Here is a 27500-nt window from a genome sequence, read left to right as displayed (position 1 = left end):
TGCTGAAGTTATTCAAAGAAACTTATCCCACCAGACCTTCATGTTAGCGGTACACCACCATCTCATGCCATTCCATATCCCTACTGGCAATCCTTTATACCCCAGTATCTTTATCTGAACCCCACCCTCTTACTTGCAGGTTACTGGGTTTCCTCCTCTCTTTTTTTTCTCTTTTGCCTGTTTGTTCATTACCTTCCTTGTTACATCCACTCCAATGACACGCTGTCAGTACATTGTCTTTTTGCCCTTTAAGGTATTACTTCATTCTTCCTTGATTCTATAATGATTTTGGAGAAAGTGAGAAAGGGGAGAGAAAGAGGAGAAGAGAAGGAAAAAGGAGGAAAAAAGCGAGACACGCACGCGCGCACGCATGCACGCACGCACGCACGCACACACACACACACACACACACACACACACACACACACACGTAAGTTGATCCACGTAAATGGCACAAATACGACTTCATCATGGTTTCACAGATTTCCATCTATAACCCGTTTTAGATTTCTGTGGACTTCCATTATTGCTGGTGTGTCACTCACAGACTAAGCTCATGCACCTTCAAGTTAGAGCATGTATGGACTGCAACCAACAATTTGTCACTCTCTAGTGATCCCGAATGGTTTTCATGAGGCATTCATACTCGTAACACCAAGGGAAGACGTCCAAGATGGTATGAAATAGATGCCTCTCGGCCTTTAGGTTTTATTATTGAACAGGGGGATAATTTTAATTTCCAAAATTCAAGCTCAATTCATTACAGAGGTTCCCTGAAATGATTTTTGAAAGTCCACTGATTATCAATGTCATACCTTAGTCGAAATTCACTAATGCGTTACAAAAGCGTGACAGCCGGTCAGAAAAATCATATTCAAATAATTTCACTCAATTCGTCACTTCTGGAATCATTTGATACCACATTTTTGGGTTTCACTCCTTATAAACGCTTCCAGTCACTGGAAAACGAAGAAAATATAGAATGTTTGCCAAAAAAGTGGGGTTAACGTGCGTCAGGTTTGACTGAAATATGAGGGGATAAAATGCCGTTTTCACATAATAGCAGAGATATCACGGCCATTACGGGCTTCTTCATCGGAAAACAATGACGTGTTGTTTGTGCAGTGCCACTAGGCACACGTCTATAGCGTCATCACTTCTGTTGTACCTTGTTCACGTGACCCGCAGACCACTTTCACGTGCGTAAGAAATTGACAGACCTGCATCATCAGTTTCATTGGAAATTGTTTTGCACGATCGGCCATCAATAGAGGCGATTCATGCAGATCGGTATACTACAATTACGATGTAATACATATAATTGATATCTTTATTGCAATGCAGCTAAATAGTAAAGCTTATCATCATTTATGCTCCCCCGTGAAACTTTTACGGACACATATTACGCACGTGAACCGAGGAAGCATCGCTCCGTACGAGCAATTCGTCAATCTTTCCGTCGAAACGTGTTGCAGAACAAAGGATTCTGAGCATGTTCTCCGGGGGAAAGGCGATTAATATTCCAATAGACGTATGTATGCGAGTCCGGCTATTAGGGGTATGCAAAAGCATTCTACGCAGACGTCACAAAACTAGTGCATCGGAATCAACGTTTTTCGGAACAAGATATGTAAAATCAGACAAACGATGAATTTTGATGCCGCGCACTTTATTACGGACATGTCCTACGATATGTAACTACGTAGTGGGAATAGAATATTCGACACTGGGCAAAGGTATCCAAAAAAGAGGCAAAATTATAACGTACCGAATTCCATGAAGGCAATGTAACGCATTAGCAAATTTTGACTCACCTCTCAAGATGCTGACGTTTGTTAAAGAATAAAACATTCGACATGACGTAATTTTCTCAAGCCAACACCTGAACAGACATAACATATCCCATTTCAATGACTAATAATAATAATGATAATAATAATAATAATAATAATAATAATAACTAGACGACCCGTGAACCCGTCGGGTTCCCGTTGTGACAGCGGTTGATGAAAAAAATCATTTCAAGAAAAAAAAAGATAGCTCCAGCGAACTATACCGCAAAGGTTGTTTGCATTGATCAAATTCTCCAGAACAGTACTTGACGAATTGGGAATTGATTTTTCAATAATTTTTTCATTGCCCAATTTGAACGAAACTTGATATTGTGTGTCAATGTGAAAAAAAAACCAAGAAAAGAAAGTCAAAAAATTATTGTGCATAATCTTCTAAACACAGTTTTATTTATTAATGAACACGGAAGTGTTAGATCAAATGGCGATGTTTATTTTATGCTTAAAAATAAATCGTTCTTTGTCTATACTAAATGTTTGAGATTTAAAAATAAATAATTTCAAGAAAAAAAAATGGCTCCAGTGAACTATACCGCTGAGGTTGTTTGCATTGATCAAATTCTCCCGAAGAGTACTTGACTGAATCGGGAATTGATTTTTTAATAATTTTTTCGTTGCCCGATTAGAACGAAACTTGATACTGCACACCACAGGAAAATGGTGAGTAAGGTGGGCTGAAAAATTTTGTGCTATCGTGTACCGTTTTGGCTGTATTAAGGGAACATACATACATACATACATACACACACATGTATATACAAGATGAGAGTTTCAGTAATATATAGATAATAATAATAATAATAATTATAATAATAATAATATTAAGAAGAAGAAGAATGCCATTACAAGAAACTTTGACACAGGAAGAGAACATTTGGCCAATCAAAGCCTGCACTAGTATTGCCAACAACATGTGGCTGTTTGTCCATGCTCTCTCCTTTGAAAAGCTGAGTCTCAAGCAAGGAAGCAGCACATACCACTTTTTAAAGTCTTTGGTGTGACTCAGCCAGGGTTCAAACTCCCAACCTCTAAAATTCAGTGAAGACACTCAACCCATTACAATACAAAGTCTGATTAGAGTCGAACTTTTGAAGTATTTTGGATCGTTCAGTTGAGGTAACTGAAGCGGTAAAAACCCTGTACTGTGTGGATATTCACTTGTGCAATAGTAAACTCAGAGTGTGTCAGACAAACAATGGGTCAAATGTGCTCCTACATAATGTCATGCAATTTCACATTATAATCATTGCTTGAAATATTTTGAGTGAACCAGGAAGCACAATTTAGCAGGGTATTTGGTCATTGCTTTCTCTTCTTCAAAAATATGATAGGATATTTAACGTTAACAAAGCAAGTTCAAGTGCAAGTTGAAGGAACAACCACATTCAGTTGACATTTGATGGAAAGATTTTTTGCATTTTCCACCCCTTTTCTAGTTTCCACCACCCCCACACCCTCGGGACAGAGAGCGTGAGAGAGGAGAGATTACAGCGTTGTTGAGAAAGTAAAATCTCAACTTACTGGGCCTCTAGGGCCTCTCCACGTGGGTCTGCACATCAACGGAGCTCATAATTCGACTCTCCACAAGAGTCCACCATCCGCACAACATTAGAGCTGATCGCCTCTCAACAAGAGCACACCGACCACATGCTGCCAGAGCTGATAATTTGCTTCTCCACAAGGGTCCGCCATCTGCATGCCATTGGAGCCAATCGCCTCTCCACAAAAGGGTTCTCTGCATGCCATTGGAGCCGATTTCCTCTCCACAAAAGGGTCCTCCACACATCATTCGAGTGATCACCTCTCCACAAGGGTCCGCCAACCACACGCTGCCAGAGCTGATCGTCTCTCCACAAGAGTCCACCGTCCTCACACCATTAGAGCTGATCGCTTCTCCACAAGAGTCCACTGGCCACATGCTGCTGGAGCTGATCGCTCGCCTCTCCACAAGGGTCTGCCATCTGTGTGAAGCCAGAGATAATTGCTAGATCTGATTTCCCACTTCGCCTCAGGGTCTCCACGCCACTGGAGCTGATCTCGTGCTTCACCGCTGGTGTCTGCATGCTGACCTCTCTGATCGTGTTCTGCTCCATGGAGATCCGTTCTGGTGTGTCCTACAAACATCGATAAACAACAACCTTTTTTTAGGAGTAGATGGTTTTCACCGCTGAGGTCAATGTCAAATTTGTGATGGTTGTGGTCAGGATTGAGATGGTCAAGATGATCAAAAGTCACTGATTGAGCATGGGTGTCTGGGATTGAGCGTGGGAGTCAGGGATAGAGTGTGGGAATCGAGCAAAGGGGTTAAGCAGGATCAAGTGAAGGAGTCAAAGGAGTTGAGTGCATGAGGAAGTGGAGCAGCGTATTTGCACAAGCAGGCTGAGGGTCAAACTGAGTGTTGGAAGTTGATTTTTGAAAAACATTGACTTTGTTTCCTTTGGAAAATTAATTTTGAGAAGCATTTACTTTTAATGATGGAGAGGATTGAGGAGGAGGATGGAGAGGATTGAGGAGGAGGAGGAGGAGGAAAGTGTGGAGTGGGGCAGAGTGGAGTGGAGTCAGGGAGGAGGGAAGGCAGTGGAGATCGGGACAAGTGGGGTCGAGTTAGTCCCTGTTTACAGTATTAGGAGTAACGATATGGCACGTCCCAGAAATTTCTGGTTATGTGAGTCATGGGTGCCATTTTGTATCCATATATCGTTAATTGAGTACACAAAAGTTGATATTTTATTAATGTTTTTAAAATGATAGGATGCTATGCCATTGGATGCACAAATCTATCAGAGAAGGGTTTCAAAATGTTCAGATTCCCTGCAGATACCGGAAGGAAAAGATTTTGGGAAAATAAAGTTATTCATCTGAGATGGGAACCGAATTTGGGTTGGTTATGGTGCCAGGTAAGTGTAGTCCCGTGTGTGTATATTAATGTGCGCACGGTGTTGTAATCATATTTTAGTTGGTTTTAACTCATAAACAGACATAAATCATCATGGAAACATGTAAAGATAATAATTTATGACATCTCAACAACATCCTCAACAACCAAGGGGAGTGGAGGTGATAATTCCTTTCAGATAATTTGACTGGTCACACCCTCATATGGGTGATCACGGAACACTTCAGGGACTATTTGTTCTACGCCCCATCATTTAGAGTATTCACTGACAACAATCCCCTAACAATCCCCATGCTGACCAGTGCCAAGTTGGATGCCACCTGCCATCGGTGAGTGAGCTTGCAGACTTGAATTTCAAGATACTGTATTCTACAAACTAGGTTCATTTAATTGAGATGCTGATGGGTTATCTAGGATGTCACTCGACATTGAAAAATATGTCAACAGCTGTACTGAAAAGATTTCCTGATCCCCCCCCCCCCAACTAATGGGTGCGATGGCAACAGTCATGACGGCACAGGAAAGTGAGGATGTGGTTTATCTGACAGTGCTCAGAGCCAATCCGAAGAGTCTTCTGCAGGAAATGTTTCAATCACCAGTACAGCCGTTCAGGAAAGAGGAATTCAAACAGGCTCAGTGTAGAGATCCAGAAGTATCAGCGATCTATAATGCTATTCAAAAACCCGTATAGGCAGAAGTGTAGGCAAAATCGCTGGTGGGGTCGATGGCGAGAGTTTGAGAAACTGATATTGAAGGATAGGGTGCTGTACAGGCGTACTGTTCTGTCTGACAAGAAGGTCCGTGAACAACTTATTTTACCCAAATGATTCCGGAAGTTTGCTCTGCAGCAGAATCATGCCGAGATGGGACACTTTGGTGTTGACAGAGTGGTGCATTTGGTTCACCAAAGGTTTTTTCTGGCCACATATGGTTCAAGACATGGAACACTATGTTACCAAAGACTCTGACTGTGTCAGTCAGAAGAAACCTCATGTATCGGTGAAAGCTCCTCTTCAAACCATTCGAACAACTTCGCCGTTGGAGGTAATATCTATGGACTTTCTCCATCTTAAGTGGAGTAAGGGTGGTTATGAATATATTTTTAGTCATTGTAGACCATTTCACCAGATTTGCACAAGTGTATGCCACCCCAAACAAGTCGGCTAAGACCGCAGCAGAGAAACTTTTCAACGACTACTTTCAGTGTTTCAGTTTTCCACAGTGGATTCATCATGATCAGGGGAAAGAGTTCGAGAACAGGCTTTTCCATCAACTGGAAAGGAATACGGATATCTCAAGAAGACGCACAGCACCATTCCATCTGCAGGGAAATGGTAAAGCCAAACGTTTTAAAAGAACCTTGTTAGGTATGCTGAAGACCATGTCAGAAAAAGAAAAATCAAATTGGAACGACCACCTCAACAAAGTTGTCCATGCGTACAACTGCACAAGACATGTCTCAACAGGATTTTCACCCTACTACCTCCTGTTTGGGCATGTACCAAAGTTGCCACTTGATTTAATTTTCAGATTTGGTGCAGATAACCCAGAAAGCCATCATGCAACATATGTTCACAAATGGAAGTCATGCACACAAGAGTATGCAATTGCCCAACAAAATGCCAATAAAGTGGCAGAACGGTCAAAGAGCCAGTATGATCAGACAGTCAGGAGTTCAACGATACTGCCATGTGACAGGGTACTGGTGAGAAATCTGACTCCAAGAGGTGGACCGGGAAAATTGCGTTCCTTTTGGGAGAACCAAGTTCACATAGTCGTGATGCAAATGGGCCAAGATAGCCTAGTGTGCCAAAAGTAAAGCCTGAGCTGGGAAATGGACGGGTGCGGGTACTGCATTGGAATTTACTCCTACCCTTCAGTGGGTTTCCTCTCCAGACTTGTTTGGTCCCCAAAGCCCCGGCCAGAAGGAACCGATAGCAAAGTGGGAGAGCAATATCCTCATGCCCCACCATACCTACTGAGTCCGATGAGGAATATATGGAGCCAAGTCTAGTCTCTTACAGGGGACAATCGTGCACCCAAAATAGACCACATTATGTTGAAGTGGAACCGATAGATGAAACTAGAGAATTCCTCCCCAAATCCATTGTTTGTCTCCATTTCTTCCTTCAAACATGCTGTTGGTATTTCCCCACCACCCTCCCTTCTCTACTGTGTTCCCCTTTTGTGCTCTGCTTGAAAAAGGTTGCGTCGGTTTGTTGCGGAGACACAAGCTAGGACACTGTAGTTGTGGTATCAAATTCAGCAGAAGGCAGCAGTATTAAGGATTTTAACTCTCAGCTTCAAGGTAATGAGCAGGTCTCAGAAATTTCTGTGTCACGTTCATATTATCAGCAATTAAAAAATACCACGATATTTAAAAAAATTAAGCCTTTTATTCTTGTTCTGTTTGAAGGAGTTCAAAATGGGAGGTTATATATTTCTTAACAGGAAGGAAAATAAAATGTTTTCGGGAGTGATCGAGGTAGCGGTCTGTTGCCTTTTCACCACCCGGTTTCAGTATTTTTTTTTGGTCCAAATGAAAAGTTTTGAATTTTCCCAGAGGCTTGGATTAACTTGAAGCAACTTTTACTTTGTTGATTTTTTTTGATCCCAGATGAGTATTTCTGTGTTTCAGGGTGGGGCAGACAGAAAGACAGACCGCATTAGCCCATTATACATATAAAGATTGACTTCCAAACAAACCGATTTCCATCATGATGCTGAACAGATGTACAAGCTTTCCCCAGCCTACCCTGGGACATTGTTCTAACCACTGTAAACAATGTAAAAGTAATTGCCCGAAGTCCACAACCACCCAAACTCCAAGTCCCGAGGAAATGATTGAACTATGAATATGCACTTGAAGCAGTGACACTTGCACATAAAAACACAGCTGCCAAACCACCTCGTGTCGCAGAGTGAAAGGATGCTTTGTTGCAGACGTTGTTTGTGCAACCATTTTCGCACATGTTTTTTGTGCAACACTGAAATGAAACGTCTTTGCTCATCTAACCAGCAGTAAAACATCGCATGCTTGTGCAATTCATATCACTCGTCTATCTTTACTTTAACTTGGAGGCATTGAAAGTCAAGTCAGACGACTTGGCTGCAGCCTATTACACAACAGATTATTTTTACAAACCCACCACCTGGATATGCCATAATAATTTACACATGGTCTAGTATCCCCCTGGTAAGTGAAATTTGCTGTACACATGCACTGTATCGAATGCCTTGGATGAAAATCGAGTTACGGTGCATTTGTTACGGAATCCTCATTTCAATCACCGAAGTGATGAAATGCCATTTAATTTGGTAGTTGCCGAAAGATGTCTCTCATTTCACAAATGCTGACAGAATTTGGATGATAAAATTATAGTTGGCATTGACAATGGAGGAAATTTCACAAACCTGAGCAAAATTGTTCAGATATACAACACAATCTCCACGCTGTCTTCAAGCGTTTTGTAATTCGATTGGCAATGTTGGTTGTAAATCTGTTAAACAGAAATACACAAGCATTGACAGGTTAATGTGCACATGATGCTATATAGTGAGGTTGCAAAATGCAATAGCATAGTTAACCTCTGCTGTACAAACAAGGCCGTCATTGTGATAGCCAGAGAACCCTTATGCAATTGCCTCTTTCACTTTGGTTTGACACCAAGTTTAACAAAGATAATTGTACATAGCTCTGCAACAGGATATTCAACTTATTTGTACTAATGGTGTGTATAGACTGTGAGTAGGAGAACTAATTTGATGCATACGTAGCCTATTATCAGCAGCACCACCACACTCACCTCTGAGCAGTCTCGCCTGGGTTTGAATCCCGACACAGCTCCAAACTGAAATCCCAGTGTTTCACAGGCTGGGTGATTCATCAATGTGTGTGCCGTTCCTTGGATTGACGTTAAACTGGGCGTCCCATCTGCCGGCATTAGTTGGTCGACGTTAAAGATTCCATGGTGTCCTTCGCGAAAGAGTGGGCGAGTTGTCGCCAGCACCATGAACAAAATCCAAATTCCTGCCCTAACCTACAGAGGGCGTTGCATTAGTGGCGCAGGTTTGCCCACAGAAAATCGTGCCACTCAAAGCCATGTGCTGCAAAATTAGAGGTGGAAGAAGAAGCAGTCCCAGGAAAGGAATAAGCTGTGCTGAGTTATTTGATGGACTCTTGCCTGAATGGGCTAACGCCGAACATGCTTCCTTAACAAGATGCCAAAGGAGATTTTGGATGGAAAACATGTGACTGTAGTGATTGAAAGCAGGATGCTGTGCCTTCACTTTTATACTCCTTTGATAATTTTTCCTTTAACCACAGGATCATTGCCTATCAAAATTTGGTTTGGAAAATTGAAGGAGTTCAGCATCTTTGGATGTACATTTGCAACCGTGATTTTTACGTTACACTCGCAGATTTATCTGGAGTTGCATGGGAAGAGAAACATGAATAAGTAACACTTTGTAGCCAAAGGAATTTTAGAAATTGTAATGCTCTCTGCCACCACCACCAGGTGGCGAAACACGGTACACATTTACATTGAGAATTTACGCCCCCCCCCCACCCCCACGTTAGGCTGCGGACTCATAGCCCATGTTACCCCCCACACAGAGTTGTATTTTACCCCGAGTTTGGAGTTTGAACTTCAAACATGCAGCCGTGCATACACACACACACACACACACACACACACACACACACACACACACACACATATCTATATATATATATATATATATATATATATATATATATATATATATATATATATATATATCTTCTTCTTCTTTCGGCTGCCCCCGTTAGGGGTCGCCGCAGCGGATCATCCGTATGATCCGCATTGTGATTTGGCACATGTTTTACGCCGGATGCCCTTCCTGACGGCATATATATATATATATATATATATATATATATATATATATATATATATATATATATATATATATATATATATATATATATATATATATATATATATATATATATATATATATATATATATATATATATATATATATATATATATATATATATATATATATATATATATATATATATATATATATATATATATATATATGTTTACATACACACATACATATATATATATATATATATATATATATATATATATATATATGTTTACATACACACATACATATATATATATATATATATATATATATATATATATATATATATATATATATATATATATATATATATATATATATATATATATATATAGATATATACGAGGTGTGTTCAAAAAGTATCCAACCTTAATTTTTCGTGTGTAAACAAATGAAGCTAGGGAGGCTTGGTTTGGTGCACGTATCTAGGTGATCCTAATTCGTATGCATGAATATTTTCCCGACTGCAGAAGCTGTCAGTCGCCGACAGACCGCCGATGAGTGAGGAAGTGTAAGTGAGCGCCGTCGGATTTTCGTTTTTGACAAATTGACGGATCACTGTGGTCTCATCGCCAGTGATCACTGTGTTGAAGAAGTTGGGATCGCTGTTCACAGTCTCCAGCATGTCCTCTGTGATCTCCAAACAGAGTTGCTTCTGCTCGATCATTAGCAGCTTTGGCACGAACTTCGCTGAGATTCTCCTTAAGCCCAAATCCTCAGTCACAATGGAATGAACGGATCCAATGCTGACGCCCGCCTCGTCTGCAAGTTATCTGATCGTGATTCGACGATCCTACATCAGCTGGGTCCTCACTTGGTCAATGACTATCTCATTTCGGGATGTTGAGGGCCTACCAGAATGTGTTCACATTCCACTGATGTGCGACCATCTTTGAAGCGGTTGTACCACTCTTTTGTCTGTGTGGTGCCCATTGCTTCATTCCCGAAGGCCTGTTGAATCTTGCGCATCGTTTCCACTTGGGAATCGCCAAGCTTTACACAAAATTTGATGCAGTAGCGTTGTTCAAGTTTTTCCGTCATTTTGTCAAAAACGAAAATCCAATGGCGCTCACTTACACTTCCTCACTCATCGGCGGTCTGTCGGCGACTGACAGCTTCTGCAGGCGGGAAAATATTCACTCATACGAATTAGGATCGCCTACATACGTGCACCAAACCACACCTCCCTAGCTTCATTTGTTTACGCACTAAAAATTAAGGTTGGATACTTGTTGAACACACCTCGTATGTATATTGTTGTGGACCCGGCGTGGCGGGGAGACCATGAGGATGGACTTCCTCTGGTTACTCACTGGACTCACGGGATTGGCAGGACGTCGCACCTGAATAACTTCGTGATGCAGCGGGTCGCTAATCAAACGCAAACGCCCATAATTCAACCGCCTGACTCAGGGTCCTCCGTCTAAAACAGTTTACCTCAGGGTCACGTAATCTCATTACCGGGGAACATGCCCTCGGTACATACTTGCTTTAACCAGATCACCTACCAGATCAGATGCAGCCAAGCAGAACTGCCAAGTAGGCACGGGCTACGAAACAGATAATAACAAGGGAATAACGTCCTTGCTAAGCTAGGGTGTGGGCCATGCTGAACCAATGAGAGAAAATACAAAAATGAGCTAGGAACATTTCTAAATAGCACATTTATTCAACAAAAGTGAGAAAAGTAATGTGGCACAATGGATGGGATTTATTGGTATGTACAGCGGGGAAAGCAAGGAATTTATGGGGTGCAGCAAAAGACAAGCAATCTTACAAAGCAAACACACAGCTGAGTTATCCCTTATCCCTTCTACAGTCTTAATTTATGCTAGGACAGGTGCCACCACACACACACACACACACACACACACACACACACACACACACACACACACACACACACACACACACACGGAAAATTAGATAGTGCAGAGAGAAAGAATAGGTGAGAGTAAGTGTCCTCTAAATACCTGGGCTGGTTGGTTGACCAACGCGACCCAGAACGCTTAGGGAGAAGTAGGTGGGAGGCATATTGATGTCTAAAGTGTGGGAGTGGGAGATGTGATATATTGCAATGTTCGGGGCGTAGTGTCATGGGAGAGGAAAATGTGAATGCATGTCTGTATATTTGTTCCTTCCTTCCAGCCCGCAAAAGAACAATCGGGCTTATGCCTCCACAGTGGATGGGATATTTGGGGGGACAGAGAGATGGTAGAACCAGATGCATAAGGAGGAAAGTCCTTATCCTAACCGTGTCAATGTCTGTAAATGTGAATGTTGTACCTTTGTGGGATGCTCCACCTGAGCATTCCTACCTCATGGTAGTTGCATGCTATTCCCTCCTTCCTGCTCTATCACGATGACTCGCGGAACCTTGTGCTCTGCGCTGATCCGTTTATGAATTGCCTGCTTGGCAACCCCTTCTGGCTCCGTGGTTTGATGGCAGCAACAGCAGCGGCTGACAATGGTAAGGGAGGTGAGACGTACTCGTACCCGCGAGCAGGCTGACATCCAGAGTGAAAGATGTGGTGAAGTGAAAGAGAGTCCGAGTGAAGACAGAGGAGAGGTGAAAGGAGTTGAGGCAAAAAAGGAAAGAGAGAAACGGCTCCACTCTGTTCCTTTCATGAGCCCTAGGCAAAGGGCAGGGCGAGGACCTGATAGCAACGGGCTGTGGCCCAAATGACACTCCTCTATTGGGCCACAGCAGCCTGAGCCATGCCCCGTCAGGCTCCGGGACCGGAAACTGGCTCAGTAGTTTGCCAACCTTGGCACGGCTCAGAGCTCCTCACTTTACACAGGGCCGTGGTCCCCGAACACGCACCCGGGTCCTGAATGTGCGCTGATCGTTATTCCAATGTATAATTGTAGCAGACTTCTCCCACTACCCATGGGCCCCTCCATGAGCCGCAATGCACGTTTGAACCCTGTATCAATTCCTCAAATCGTCTTTCCCACATCCCCTCCTCGTCCCTTGAGGTTTCATCATTGTTTAATGACTGGGTGAGGGCAGTTATGATGGTCATAGAGCAGGACACTCACGTGGGTATGTTCTCTGTGAAATGTGTTGGTAATTGCGATGCCTGTAGAGCAGTTGTTCGCCACATGGCACCCAGGGTAATGGCCAGCGCCACGTGGCGTTTGAAGTAGAACGGCAAATTGCAGCAAGGTAGGAGTGTGAATGGCCATGGGAGTATTTTTCCTGTGTGTGGAAGGCGGTAGTGGTGAAGATGGTGAGGTTCGGGGAGTGAGCTAAACTGGCATGCACATTCGTATGGATAATGGCGCGTAATCGTGAAGGAGTGATGTATTGTAGGCAGGGAGCGCTCGCAGCAGGAACGTGCCATGGTGTTCATAGCGTAACATTTCTTTACATGCATGACACGCGCGCTTACATGGCTTGTCCGTTTGATAGAGGGGAAAAGGTTAGATATTGAGGGATGATACAGAGGATGAAAAAAGGCCAAGCTATGAGAGTACCCAGTAACGCAGTTCATCCAATTTATCCACTAGACATGAGAGGAGGACTCAAGGGTGTAGGGCACCCCGGAATCATGGCCAAACCCAATCCTTATCCCTGTGTCATAAGAGGTGACCAGGGTTGCGTCAGGAAGGGCATCCGGCGTAAAACCTGTGCCAAATCAGTATGCGGATCATAATGGATCATCCGCTGTGGCGACCTCTAACGGGAGCAGCCGAAAGAAGATCAACACAACATGAGGGGAGAACTCACTATACAAATACTAATGAAATACCTGCCTTGGGATCAATGTATGGTGTGTATCATTGCCTTTGAGGCATGTGGTTTTACAGAACCAAACTATACATACATATATATATATATATATATATATATATATATATATATATATATATATATATATATATATATATACATATATACATACAATCGCTGAGGTACCCGGCATTGCCTGGGATAAATTTCACATTATTTCCCCAGTTTAAATAAAAAAAGTTTAAGACAAAAGGCATTTTCTGAGGAGATTGTCTTTCTTGCAATGTTTCTGTTGCTTTGGCTGTTGCATGTCGTTCACGGTCAGCTTCAAGGCGTGATTATCTTTCTTGTGAGCTTTCCTGCTTCCGGGCTTCTGTTTTTTTGGCTGCTGATGTAGATCTGCCCAAACTTTCCCGTTTCTTTGGTGGCAGGATAAAGTTGTTGGGATTTTTGAAAATTGCAAAAAAAACATTGCCAGATTAACCTCCTGTAACAACCATTACGCACATGACGGGACCTGATGTGGCAGAAAATGACGGGACCGATTTTCAGGGAAAAAATGCACCAAAATCTGGAATTGCGCCAAATTGAACACTTGTTCGTGTTGCAGGTACAGTCAACTGCAGTGTTGTTGCAGATCCCATGCACTTCACACTCCTTTCTTCGTAGCTCTTGATCAAATGGTTTGCACTTGCGTAAATGACAGACAAACAAGCAGCCAAACAGACAGGCTGACCAACTCTGTGTTCCCATTCTTCATCCCATTGGAGGTTACTGTGCCAAATGTGGTAGCTCTCGGTCAAGTGGTTTGCGCTTCCATAAAAGACAAAGAGAGAGAGAGAGAGAGAGAGAGAGAGAGAGAGAGAGAGAGAGAGAGAGAGAGAGAGAGAGAGAGAGAGAGAGAGAGAGAGAGAGAGAGAGAGAGAGAGAGAGAGAGAGAGAGAGGTTTTCATTGGCTTTGGCATGCTGTACTGTACTGCTGTCATCTGGAAGGGTGGAAGTCATGACTGATATTGCTGCCCATCAAGGCCTTCAATTTGCAATCTACACAGAGGTTGCTGTATGCTGAAAACCTACCTTGATGTCCTTTCACTTTTTACCTGCTCCAGGTAGGCTGAGTAACAATATGTTCGAATTGTGCTCCTCATAAACCTCAATAAAGCTGATTTCACTTCCCTCTTCGACTTCTACCAAAGTATTTTGGGAATACTTAAGCTCTGTGTGTACATAACTTGGTAAAGGCTTACAATTGCTGAGTTTTTTTTTCTCAAGAACCACTCGTCATAACCAATTTTGCACCAAAAAAAAATCTGTCTGAATATTCTCTGCTGCTCTTGCACATCTTTTCTATACTGTTCACCCTACCATTTGTTGTGGGTCACCTTCCATCTACTCTGAAACCAGCCAACATCATTGAAATACACAAACATTGTGCAAAAATGCATCCTCTTAACTGCAGGCCTATTAGCTGATCTCCAATTCTTAGCAAAGTCATGTAATCCACCACAGCAGGTAACATGAAATCCTTCCTTTTCTCCAACCGCCTGATTTTAGACCATCAGTTTGGGTTCAGACACTGTAAAACCACCTGAGACATGCAGTACATCTGCTCTTCTTACAATGAGTGGAGGCCCTCATGCTTAGACATGTGATCATAGCAGTCTCTCGAAACATATCTTGAGAATGTGATACAGTCTGGCACCCTGCCTTGCTCTCCAAAATATCTGTCAATGCCGTCAACCCTGACAAATCCCACACACCCACCCTGTCTCTCGAAAAGGACCATCTGGCAAACCCTCCCATCTACTTCTTTCACAAACCTCTTGAAGAAATTCATTCACTGAAATGTTTTGGTCTTACCATCAGCCATGATATTTCTTGGACAAACCATAAATCCATGTTGGCCTCCAAAGCAAGGAGCCAACGGGGCATCCTCCGTCATGCAAAACCTTCTTTGGCATATCTGAACTTTTATCAGCTTACAAGGGCTTAATTTACAGAATGATGGAGCACTGCTCCCCCCTTTGAACTGGTGCCTCTGTCTCACACCTTGCACTTCTTGATGTCATGGAAACCAAGACCCTCAAAACCATTAGAATCTTCTGTGATGAAGCCGATTCTTTGTGCCTGTTACTCTCACATCACAGCAAGGTCGGTTGCCTCTCTATCTTCTACTACCTCCTTTATGGACTTACACCCTCTGCTCTTTCCTTGCTCTGTCCCACTCAGGCTTCTGCAGGAAACATGCGGGTTGCCAGTTACCTACATCTCGTGAAACTCCCAAACACCAGGCTCACTGTCTGTCCAATTTCCCCCCCCCCCATCCCCCATGGCTTCAGGATGGCTGATCACCACCATCACCTCAGGTTATCCCCCATCCATATTCATGATATTTTCTACCCTCACTAAAGCTCTCAAAGAAAAAACTCATTCTTTTCCAGGTTATTGTGTACCCCCCACCTCTCTCGCAATTTATTTTTCATTTTGTTACATTTCTTTTAACTTTGTGTCCAAAAATAACCTCTTCCTGTAAGCCATACATTGTCTCAACAATTTGTGAAGGCAAGACATAGAAAAGGTTTGTGATATCATAGGTTCCTAACCTACACAAATGGAGACCTGCTAGCACCTTAGCTTCCATGGTTGGAATCAGGTAAACTTGGGTTAGAGACCAAGATTTACACAGAGTAATAGGAAAGATCATGAAAAAAATACAGGGTGGGAGGGCACTGATACTGTTGTTGATATTTGTCTGTCTATTCCCGAATCAGTATTGATTCCCACAATTCAAACAGCAAATTCCCACAATTCAAACAGTAAATGTATTTTTGCACATTTCAATGAGAATCCTTTTCACGCTTATGCGATGTAAACAATTTTCTCAATTTTTTTATTTTCCTATTAATATCTCATGGATTCTGTCATCGTTTGTTTATATTTGGTGTTGAATGTATTCCATCGCAAAAGCTTTCTTGTAATCTCGTTAATTTCTTCTTCGCTAATGCAAAACATTCCATATACAGATCAAGAAAAGATAACATTGATCACGATTCCAATTGTGATGCTTTGCTTCTTTTCAAAGGTCTTGTTTTAGCATGTATTCAATTGGAGATTGTCCTTTATGGTAATTGTGACAACTTCCAATTGTTTACACAGAGCTGGTGTCTTAGGAAAGCAGAGAAGAATGCTCGTTCCAGCAAAAAATAGCAAGCTGCGTTGGCGGCATGGAATGGTGGATGAGCAGTAGAAAAGAGCAACTTTTCCACGAGAGAAAAAAATGCCCCTTATGTTGTATTTTTCTGGTGAAAAAGTTACCCTTTTACATGGTATTTGGGAGACATTGTGAGATGCTGTTTGGATGGAATTGCAGATTTCCTTGCAAGCTCATTGACCTTCTTTTATTTATAATGAAGATATTTTCTCTTATTAATGATTTAAGTATGTACAATGATTTTATCTGTACAAACTGATGTTACTTTTCAATAAATCGGTGTGAAAGTCAAATCGGTGTGAAAGTCAAGTCAGTCTGTCTCTCATCCTTAAATCTCTCCCCACCCCTCCACCTCCCTCCCACACCAACCTTCCGTCATCTCCCTTTCCCCACTACTCCCCACGACTCCTTTTCTCTCTACCTATCCCCTCTCTCTACACCCACCCTCTGTACCTCTCATTACTCTGCGCCCACGAAGCGAAAAGCGGGGTTAAGCAATTGGTAGCACACGTACGTATGGTATACGTCGTATGTCATACATACATCATGTCTGCATTTTGTTCTTTCTCTTCTTCCCTCTGGTGTGTGTGTGTGTGTGTGTGTGTGTGTGTGTGTGTGTGTGTGTGTGTGTGTGTGTGTGTGTGTGTGTGTGTGTGTGTGTGTGTGTGTGTGTGTGTGTGTGTGTTGTGTGTGTATAAATATTGTTAGTAGGAAAGCCTGGCTATGACATTTCATTACCCTATTCTAGAAACAGAAACAACAACAGCAACTCATACATGCTGAACAGCAAATTATGCATCATTTTCAAGAAAATCTACAACCTTTTTGTCTTAGTTGTTACTCAGGCTTAAAATAATAAGTTGAAGGCAGTACCTTCAGTGTAAATATACAGATCTCCAACTCCTAAAAAATTCACATCAACAATATCAGCAGAATAGGTGATGGCTTCTGTTTATTGGGGTGATGAAAATGGTGTTATGGTGGATTATCTGGAATGTGGTTGAAGAACCACAGGAGAATTTCTCTTCGGTTATGCTGACTCGACATTAATAGAGTATCAAACAAATGTCGTGGAAAATTGATATAGAGTTCTCATGACTCAGGACAAACTTCCCAAATAGCCACCACAATTTCCACAGTGATTTGAGTCAAAGCCACTTCCACATGCACAGCCACTTCCAATTTATTTACTCAGACTGAGCACCATTACTTATATTCCCAAATATTAAGAAATATCTGAAAGGAAAACACTTTGAGTCTGACGAATACACTATTTTTGTTGTTGATAAATAATTATAGGGCTAGGAAAAAAAAATATTGGAGGGTTTACAGAAACTTTAACACTCATGGAAGAAGTGCATAAATGTTGAAAGGGATTTTGTTTACAAAAAGATCAAAAGGATGGAAATTCAAGGGTCTACAGCTTCCGCATCTCAGTCATGTGCACAACATTTTGAACGACCATGGCAGACATTTCTCAATTGCCAAAAGTCAAACTACTTTTTTGGGGTATTTTACACAGGGTATAAAGTATATTGCAATGTTTATGGCTGGAGGGGGAGGGGGGGTCAATATTTAAAGGTTTTAGTACCGTGTATGTATTTGCATAGTTCTTAGGACTTTCCCCACTTGTGTTAGGGTAAAGTTGGGTAAAATTGTGTTGTAGACCTAGGCAGATGGGCCGAGTCATTTTGGTGTAGTTCGGCCAAGATGGTCTTGTCAAGTGTCCCCCGAGTTTGCTTCGCTGTGAGCCAGCCAATCCTTGCATGTTGGTTTCTGTCACCTTTCCTGTGTTGACTTATTCAATTAATTGAAAATCCCTGGAAGGAGATTAATTAATGAGGGTAATCACTTTGTTTAGCTAATTGCATGAGCCTAAACATGCACGAGAACAAAGGTGCATCACAATACTGCTTGGCTAGCGCATCATCCAAACTTAGCCTTAAGCCAACAATCCACGGGATATGAACTCCCGGCGTGTATGGTTCCCATCTTCCTTCGCTTGCAGTTTTAGGTTGGTGGCCATCCAGGTAACAATTTTTAGGGGTTATAAAGGTGCAAAGCCACTATCCTTTATTAATTTTTTGTGTCAGAAGAAGACCGCTGGATGCATTTCACAGGTTTGCATGGCAAACATGAAGGATAGAGCTGTTATTAATTTTCTAACAACAACCAACCTACATAAAATATTTGGCACCAGAGAAATATTTATTATTTCTTGAGTGAAGCTTTGCGGTATGGACCCCATGGTGAGCTGAACAATTCATTAATTAACTAGAATGGCACTTAGGAGAGTGCATACCTCTGCCAGGCTGAATGGTTTACATTTTGTATCCCACTGATAGGCCGGATCTAGATCCGGATCTTCACGAAAATCTAATCAATTCATTCATGCATGTCACACACCCAACCTGTCCACCAAATTTTCCAAATCCGTACTTAACCTTTTGATTTTTCCTGCTCGTAGACAAAGAAACAAACACAAAGAAGACGTCGTGTAAAGCACGATACTTGCAAAATCCATAAAACAAATTTGACCTCAAAAATAATAGGTGGTTGAATTTAATGACCAAATATGCAACTCCTCTTCAAATTTCAAGTCAATCGGATGAAAATTGACAATTTCAAAAAGTCGCCCTATGTTGTCCTTTTGGTCCATGTTGACCTCAAAAAGAATTGGTGGTTGAATTCAGTGACTTGAAATATAAATCCTCTTCAAATTTCAAGTAAATGGGATGAAGATTGAGGATTTTAGAAATACCAACTTAGTTGTTGAGTGTGGGTCGATGTTGACCTTTTGGTCCATGTTGACCTCAAAAACAATTGGCTGGTTGAATTTAGTGACGTGAAAGATAAATACTTTTCAAATTTTAAGTCAATCAGATGAAAATTGAGGATTTTAGAAATACTACCGAAGTTGTTGACTTTTGGCCTGTGTTAACCTTTTGACCTTTTGAACTAAAAAACAATATGCTTCTTCCTTATGACAAACTCTAAGATCGGTTCAAAAATTGTGACCTGCATGCAATAAACAGACAGACAAACAGACAAAAACAGACAGAGAAAATAACAAAATCGACAAACCAATATACTTGAAAAATCTTCGATTTTGCACATAACAAAGAGACAGTTGTGAAAACGTAATCTTCGGTAGTGGAGGTAATACATTTGAACACCTAAAACTGCATCGAGGATGCTTTAAAAAGTGTGCAGAGTACTCGCAGCAGTGTATAATGGCAGGCAGTGACTCAGCACAAGGACCTTATTTTGAAGGCCAAATAAATTTGATGTTGCATCATTTCTGTACATTTTGATTTCTACCACCGGTCATGAAAATTTTGTTTGACATTAATTTGCTCATTTGGTATGGTTCTTGGAATTATCAAAAAAATACTCTTATACATAGGCCTACACTTTCATCTCTGAACATTCTGTTCACACACACACACCTCATTCATCAATCTTTTTTTAGTTCTGCGAGTGTATAAATATACAACAGAAGCCTGCTAAATGGACATTGTCCAAGGCTGAGTTGGAATTTGCTGGCAATGGGGTTGTTATTTTTTCATGCAAAATCACTGCTGATACTCATTAGTACTTCTACTTACTGCAAACCTGCAACTAGAAAGAGCAATTAAAGATTGTAAACACTCGCCAGCACATGTTTTGTGTGTTGTTTGTGTGGTTTATGGTACATATTTTGCAGACGTACTCACATTCTCATTGTACATACTTTACAGAGGTAATCGTAGCCTAGTGTTGGCTTAGTGGTTAGGGTGGCGGCTTGGGATCCTAGAGTTCTGAGTTCAAGCCCCGTTGGCCGCTGAATTAAATACACCAGGAGGTTGACTCAGCCTGTCATCCTACCGAGGTCGGCAAAATGAGCACCAGTGTACTGGTAAGGGGGACACTGCATCAGCGGCAGAGCCGCGTCCCAACCAATGATGCAACCGGGGGGGGGGGGATATATATATATATATATATATATATATATATATATATATATATATATATATATATATATATATATATATATAATCGGTTGAAAAAAGATAAACTTGTAAAGATTGTGGTCTACATGTTATGTGTGGACAACCAAACAAACAAGAAAAAGGCATCGTGCAGAGCACAATACTTGCAAAATCCACCCCCCCTCTACAAATGTTGCCATGGATACATCAAATTGTCCATTTCTTTAAGATTAAAATTGACAATCTTAATCAAAGCTCAGGTCAATCAGAAGAAAATTGATTATTTTTCAGATTGAAATTAATGATTTTAGAAGTTTGACCATGAGTTACCTTTGACCTTTTCACCTCAAAAATAGTTGGTTTCCAAATTCAGTGATGCAGTTTGCAATTGCTGCTTAATTTTCAACTTAATAGGATGTAAATTGACGATTTTTCAGTTGAAAATTGATGATTTTAGATGTTTGCCCTTGAGTTGACCTTTGACCTTTTGACCACAAAAATAGTTGGTATCACAATTCAGTGATGCAATCTGCAAATCTTATTCAAATTTCAAGTCAATCAGATGAAAAATTAGGATTTTAGAAATTTGACCAAAGGTGACCTTTGACCTCAAAATCAATAGGCTTCTCAGTTGAGACTACCTCTACAACTCAATAAAATAAAGTTTCATGATGATTGGTTTCGAATTGTGACTTGTAGGCAATAAACAGACAAACAAAGAGACAGACAGAATAACAAAATCGACTGACCAATATATTTGAAAAATCTTCGATTTTGCAAGTAACAAACAGACAAATGGACACATATGCAATACCCTCTCCTCTGGCAAGGGTAATAACAAGTAGCTGCACAAAATACACTCCATGGCCAAAAGTATGTGGACACCCCTTCTAATTAGTGTATTCTGCTGTTTCAACCATACCCATTGCTGACAGGTGTATACAATCAAGCACACGGCCGTGCGATCTCCATAGACAAAACATTGGGAGTAGAATGAGCCGTACTGAAGAGCTTAGTGACTTTCAACATGGCACCACCATTGGATGCTACCTTTCCAACAAGTCAGTTCATCAAATTTCTGCCCTGCTCGAGCTGTCCTGGTCAACTGTAGGTGTTGTTATTGTGAAGTGGAAATGTCTTGGAGCAACAACAGCTCAGCCGCGGAGTGGTAGGCCACACAATCTCACAGAACAGGACAGCTGAGTGCTGAAGCGCGTAGCGTTGAAAAATCATCTGTCGTCGGTTGCAACAATCACTACCGAGTTCCAAACTGCCTCTGCAAGCAACGTCAGCACAAGCATTGTTCGTGGAGAGCTTCATGAAATGGGTTTCCATGGCTGAGCAGCTGCATACAGCCTAAGATCACCATGCTCAAAACAAAGCGTTGGCTGGAGTGGTGTAAAGCTCACCGCCATTAGACTCTGGAGCAGTGGAAACACGTTCGATGGAGTGATGAATCACGCTTCAGCATCTGGCAGAAAGAAGGACGAATCTGGGTTTGAAGGATGCCAGCAGAACGTTACCTGCCCGAATGCGTCGTGCCAACTGTAAAGTTTGCTGGAGGAGGATAATGGTTTGGGGCTGTTTTTTATGGTTCAGGCTCGGTCCCTTAGTTCCAATGAATGGAATATTAATGCTACAACAAACAATGACATTCTGGACGATTCTGTGCTTCCAACTTTGCGGCAACACTTTGGGGAAGGTCTTTTCCTGTTTCTTTCAGCATGACAAAATGCCTCCCCCCCCCCCCTTGCACAAAGAGAGGTCAATACAGACATGGTTTATCAAGATCGGTGTGGAAGAACTTGACTGGCCTGCACAAAGCCCTGACCACAACCCCATTGAACACCTTTGGAATTAATTGGGACGCCAACTGCGAGCCAGACTTAATCACCCAACATCAGTGCCCGACCTCACGAGTGGTTGAATGGAAGCAAATCCCCACAGCAATGTTCCAACATCTAGTTGGAAAGCCTTCTTGGAAGAGTGGAGGCTGTTATGGTCGCAATGGGGGGGACCAACTCCATGTTAATGGCCATGATTTTGGAATGAGATGTTAGACGAGTAGGTGTCCACATACTTTTGGCCATGTCGTGTACATACTTTTATGGCTAAACAGAGGGAAAGTACAAATGAAATAATTACAACAGAATATTAAGAGAACGAAGAGTTAATCAATTTTACGGTGATTTTTAAGAACTCGGTCATAGATTCTCGAACGTATTTTAAATCTGCAACCGGGCATAAGCTCATTTGGGGGCTTATATTTGGGTGCTGTCCATCCTTCCGTCCTCTCGGGGGCGCAACTCGTAAACGACAGCGCAGATTTCTTTCATATTCGGCACATGCACCCAACAAGTCAAATAATTTTGCGATCACGATTTTATTTACAAATGCTGATAATTATTTGAATAATTTTACATGAGAGAACCACACAGGATTATGATTAATTATCAACACATTATAAAATGATTTTAGAAACCATTATTTATTTATAAGCCAACTATAAATAAATAATGCTTCCCAATTATAAGCAGACTATAAGTAAAGAACAAGTAAATATAATGGTAATGGTAAAATATTTTATATGCTTGCATCCTACTTCCGACATCCCACCTTGATACATTCCTACCTCCATACTATCACCTGCATACTACCTACATTCCACATTTTTGCATTCTACTACCTCCATTCCACCTACACCCGACACACAAATTTGCATTATTTATCTATATACGCTTTACCGAAAATACCACCTTGAAGTATTTATTTATCGAGATGCCTTTTATCATTCCACGACCAACATTCCACCTTGAATTATTTCCATTTTTCCATTCATTTATACACACTTTTTCCATCACCGTAGATATACCCACATGCTATCTCAAATTGTTTATTCATTTATATACACTTTACCATCTTCACGACCAACACACAACTTTGAAATTTTTTTGTACACTTTGCCATCTTCACTACTAACTCACAATTTTTATTTATTTACTTCTGTAGGTACACTTTACAATCCCCATTGCCAATGCCCATCTTTGAATTACTTATTTATAAACTTTACCATCACGCCTATATATATCTCTCTCTCTCTCTCTCTCTCTCTCTCTCTCTCTCTCTCTCTCTCTCTCTCTCTCTCTCTCTCTCTCTCTCTCTCTGTCTCTGTCTCTGTCTCTCTCTCTGTCTCTCTCTCTCTCTCTGTCTCTCTCTCTCTCTCTCTCTCTCTCTCTCTCTCTCTCTCTCTCTCTCTCTCTCTCTTTCTCTCTTTCTCTCTTTCTCTCTTTCTCTCTTTCTCTCTCTCTCCATACCATCTTCATTATTTATATACACTTCACATTCTTCATTGTTGAGATGCTACCTTGAAAAAAAAAAATATATATATATATATATATATATATATATATATATATATATATATATATATATATATATATATATATATATATATATATATATATATATATATATATATATATATATATATATATATATATATATATATATATATATATATATATATATATATATAGTGCGTCTCAGCGATAACTCAGCGTTATCCCGTTGCATGTTCGAGGAAGAAGGTGCGCCGTGGTTGTGAGTGGACCCGGTGCTTAGAGAGGACGGTGTGGCAAGTTCGTTCATGAAAAGAAGCTGCAAGTTGGTTTCTGGGCCCTGGTGTTGCATACTCCTGCACGAATTACCTCACGTACGCTTCCCGCTCAGAGAGCGATTGGCACCATTTTGGGTGCGGTTTCCAATGGAGATCGACGCGGTTCGATTGCCAAGCTCCTGAAAGATCATCTCTGGACACAAAGCTAAGTGCCAGGATAAAGGGAGGGATTTTATTTTATTTTATCTTTTCCCTTGTCTGTATTTGAGTCAATGTGGCGGCGTCTCAAAATTAGCTTTAGTTTACCTCACGCTTTTATTATCACGCGTTGATTTATTCCCATTATAAATATTTGATTTATGTTCATTCAACCCCTATTTATTAAATTTGCTTGTGTATGTCTATTCATTGTGGGTTCAAGTATAAACCCTTGTGCTTCCATCCTGGTGAACACCTCTGGTACATGCTTTGCCACCTCCCGTCCCATGCACGCCTTAATCTCCAAGGATCTTGGCTGTTCACCTCCAAGGGAAATTGTTCGGATATCCATCGAGGTCCGTGTTAACCGCCCCGTTCACGACAATTGGGTCGAGGTAATTAACTTAACCGATGGGCACACCACAATACATATATATCGACTCCTCCCATGCTCTTCCAGCCGAAGAAGCTGCATAAAGCAACCAGGAAAGCCTACTAAGGTTTGACTTTTCCTCACATGCGCTGCTGGATGCCCTTCGGGGTTTGGCAGGCATGATGCTGTCGTGATTACGTTATCATCACGATGTTGATCCATGTCAGGAGAATTGCATAATTACATTACTACTTTCCGTGACTGCTTAATAACATCAATGGTGCTTCCTGGTTGTCATTGGTGGATGTAACACAATGTGTCCATGTCACAGATGTCACTTGTGGGAGCCAAATACAACTGGCCTCACCACTTACAGTCAGTGGGGCATCAAGTGCCAGTTTATAAACCAAAAGGGCTTCAAAGGTCACCAGTTGGATGGGACAGCAATATGTTGCCCTGATGAGCCTGAAGAAGGGAGAAACCAGGTGATTTTTTTTTAATCTTTCCCCTTGTCTGTATTTGAGTCAATGTGGCGGCATCTCAACATTCGCTTTAGTTTACCTCACGTTTTTATTATCACGCATTGATTTATTCCTATTACAAATATTTGATTTATGTTCATTTAACCCCTATTTATTAAATTTGCTTGTGAATGTCTATTCGTTGTGGGTTCGAGTATAAACCCTTGTGCTTCCGTCCTGGTAGCTTCACGTTTCATATACTTGGTGACAGCTTTTGACGTTGCCTCACGTGAACAGCTGGATGCCATTCGGGCTTTTGGCAGGCTTGACGCCGTCATGATGAGGTCATCATCACAAGGATGGTCATCATCACACAGTCAGAGAATTGTATAATTACATTCATACTTTCATCGACTGCTTAATAACATCGATGGTGCTTCCTGGTTGTGATTGCTGGATGTAAAACAATGTGTCTAATGTTTATGTAGCAGATGGCACTTGTTGGAGCCAAATACATTCTGGCCTCACACACATATGTATATATTTGTTTAAATACAACACTACCAGTGCAATTAGCAATTCTCTGTCACCAAAAATTTGGTTATTCTGCCATTAAATATGACACATGAAAGTCCAGTGTAGATTCAAGAGGATTCCATTCAGCATTTTTTGATGACATCGTGTAATCAAATTGATGCTTCATAGCATTTCTTCCATGTGTTTTTATATGGGTTCTGGAATGGTTCATTGAATGAATTGTATTTTGTATACGTAGTCGAGGTGAGAGAGAGAGAGAGAGAGAGAGAGAGAGAGAGAGAGAGAGAGAGAGAGAGAGAGAGAGAGAGAGAGAGAGAGAGAGAGAGAGAGAGAGAGAGAGAGAGAGAGAGAGAGAGAGAACACCAACAACAGAGCCAAAGGCCAAAACAGAGGGATATGGACAAACAATGAGTGTGGGGGGGGATGGAGGGTACGAGAGGATGCATGGAGTGGACAAGATGAATACAGAAGGGAAATCTCAGGAGGGAAACTGGAAATTTGGAAGGAGGGATTGAGGTGTCATTGAGGGGAGGGGGTTAATGAAGGTAGAAAAGATCATGGTTTTGGATTGGGGATGATCAAAGATGGTGGAGAACAGCTATCTTAAAGACTTGGAGGGAAGAATGAGATTGAAGAGGATGTGGGAGTTGATTCCACAGTTCGGAAAAATGGAGGAACAAAAGAGTGGAGGTGAGCATTGATTCTGGATTCAATTAGTTTCACCAGAAGGAGGTTGAGGGTTGAGGGTTGAGGTTGAGGACCATGTGTGCCCTGCAAAAATCTGGGAGGGGGAGGGGGTGGTGTGGGGGCACAAAGCACAGAAAGACCAGAGGATGCAAGACCAGAAATTAATCAGTGGAAGACAGAGAGACCACTGACCTGTCTTTGATGGTGAAGTGATAGGCTCATAGACTCAGCTGCAATGAGGGAGATACAAATAATTTTAAAGGCCTTGGTTTCCAAGGTGTCAATCTGAGCAAGATGTGAGACAGAAGAGCCAGCCCGAGGAGAGCAGTACTCCATCAAGCTGGTGATGAAAGCCTTGTTGATGGATAGGAGTTCAGGTGTGCTAAGGAAGGACTTTGTATGATGGAGGATGCCCAGTCAGCAGCTGGTTTTGGAGGCCAACTATTAAATGTGGTTTTCCCATGAAAGATCATGGCTGATAGTGAGATCCAAGAGTTTGAGTGACTGAACTTCCTCAAGAGGAGGACTGAAAGACATATTCCAATTGTTTGACCAGCATGTGATTTTTTTTCAAGGTTTGAAGAGAGGGAAGAGGCTGCAGCATGCCTGTCTGATGGATAAGGGCTGTCATGCTAGAGGGTGGAGTCATGAACAAATAGCTAAATATGATTTTACAGAGGGTCAAAGAGATCATTGATGAAGATCAGGAATAGGACTGGGCCCACAACACTGCCTTAGGGCACTTCTTGACAGGGAGAGGAGATGACAGGATTCCGTTGAGAGCCACACATTGGCTAAGAGAGTAGAGGAAGTCAGTGAGCTGTGTGTGGAGTTGGCCTTGGATGCCAAAGGCAGAGAGTTTGGAGAGTAAAGCAGGATGCAAGAGATAAGTCTGGAGACGGCCCTGATCTCATGTCTGACATTGAGGGCCTCCATCCATATCCATTGTTGGGAGAGTAGAAGCAGCATATCTTAGGAGTAACTTGGTCTGAAGCCAATTTGGTGATCTGAGATGAGGTTGTTGGAGAAAAGGAAGGATTT

At 41.6% G+C, this 27500-nt stretch overlaps 1 long non-coding RNA gene across 9 annotated transcripts in view; it reads right to left on the bottom strand.

Annotated features, from left to right (window-relative positions):
- The window catches only part of LOC147015909 (uncharacterized), a 129940-nt gene that overhangs the window by 93902 nt on the left and 8538 nt on the right, over window positions 1-27500 (bottom strand). The window contains exons 3-4 of one of the 9 annotated variants that reach the window (XR_015049906.1): window positions 8161-8246; window positions 1-3964 (exon numbers count right to left, since the gene is read on the bottom strand). The exon at window positions 1-3964 is cut by the window's left edge and continues 758 nt beyond it. The exons of 5 other annotated variants lie outside the window; for them this stretch is intronic. This is a non-coding gene — a long non-coding RNA (uncharacterized LOC147015909). Of the gene's footprint in view, window positions 3965-8160; window positions 8247-11475; window positions 12872-17602; window positions 18437-27500 lie in introns of those variants that run through there. 3 more of the 9 variants (XR_015049908.1, XR_015049914.1, XR_015049909.1) reach the window with 3 other exon arrangements.

This window comes from Eptatretus burgeri, chromosome 12, assembly GCF_056783735.1.
Source record: "Eptatretus burgeri isolate ZD-2024b chromosome 12, Ebu_testis_v1, whole genome shotgun sequence".
Lineage (NCBI taxonomy): Eukaryota > Metazoa > Chordata > Myxini > Myxiniformes > Myxinidae > Eptatretus > Eptatretus burgeri.
This window is presented reverse-complemented; position numbering and strand designations above follow the sequence as displayed.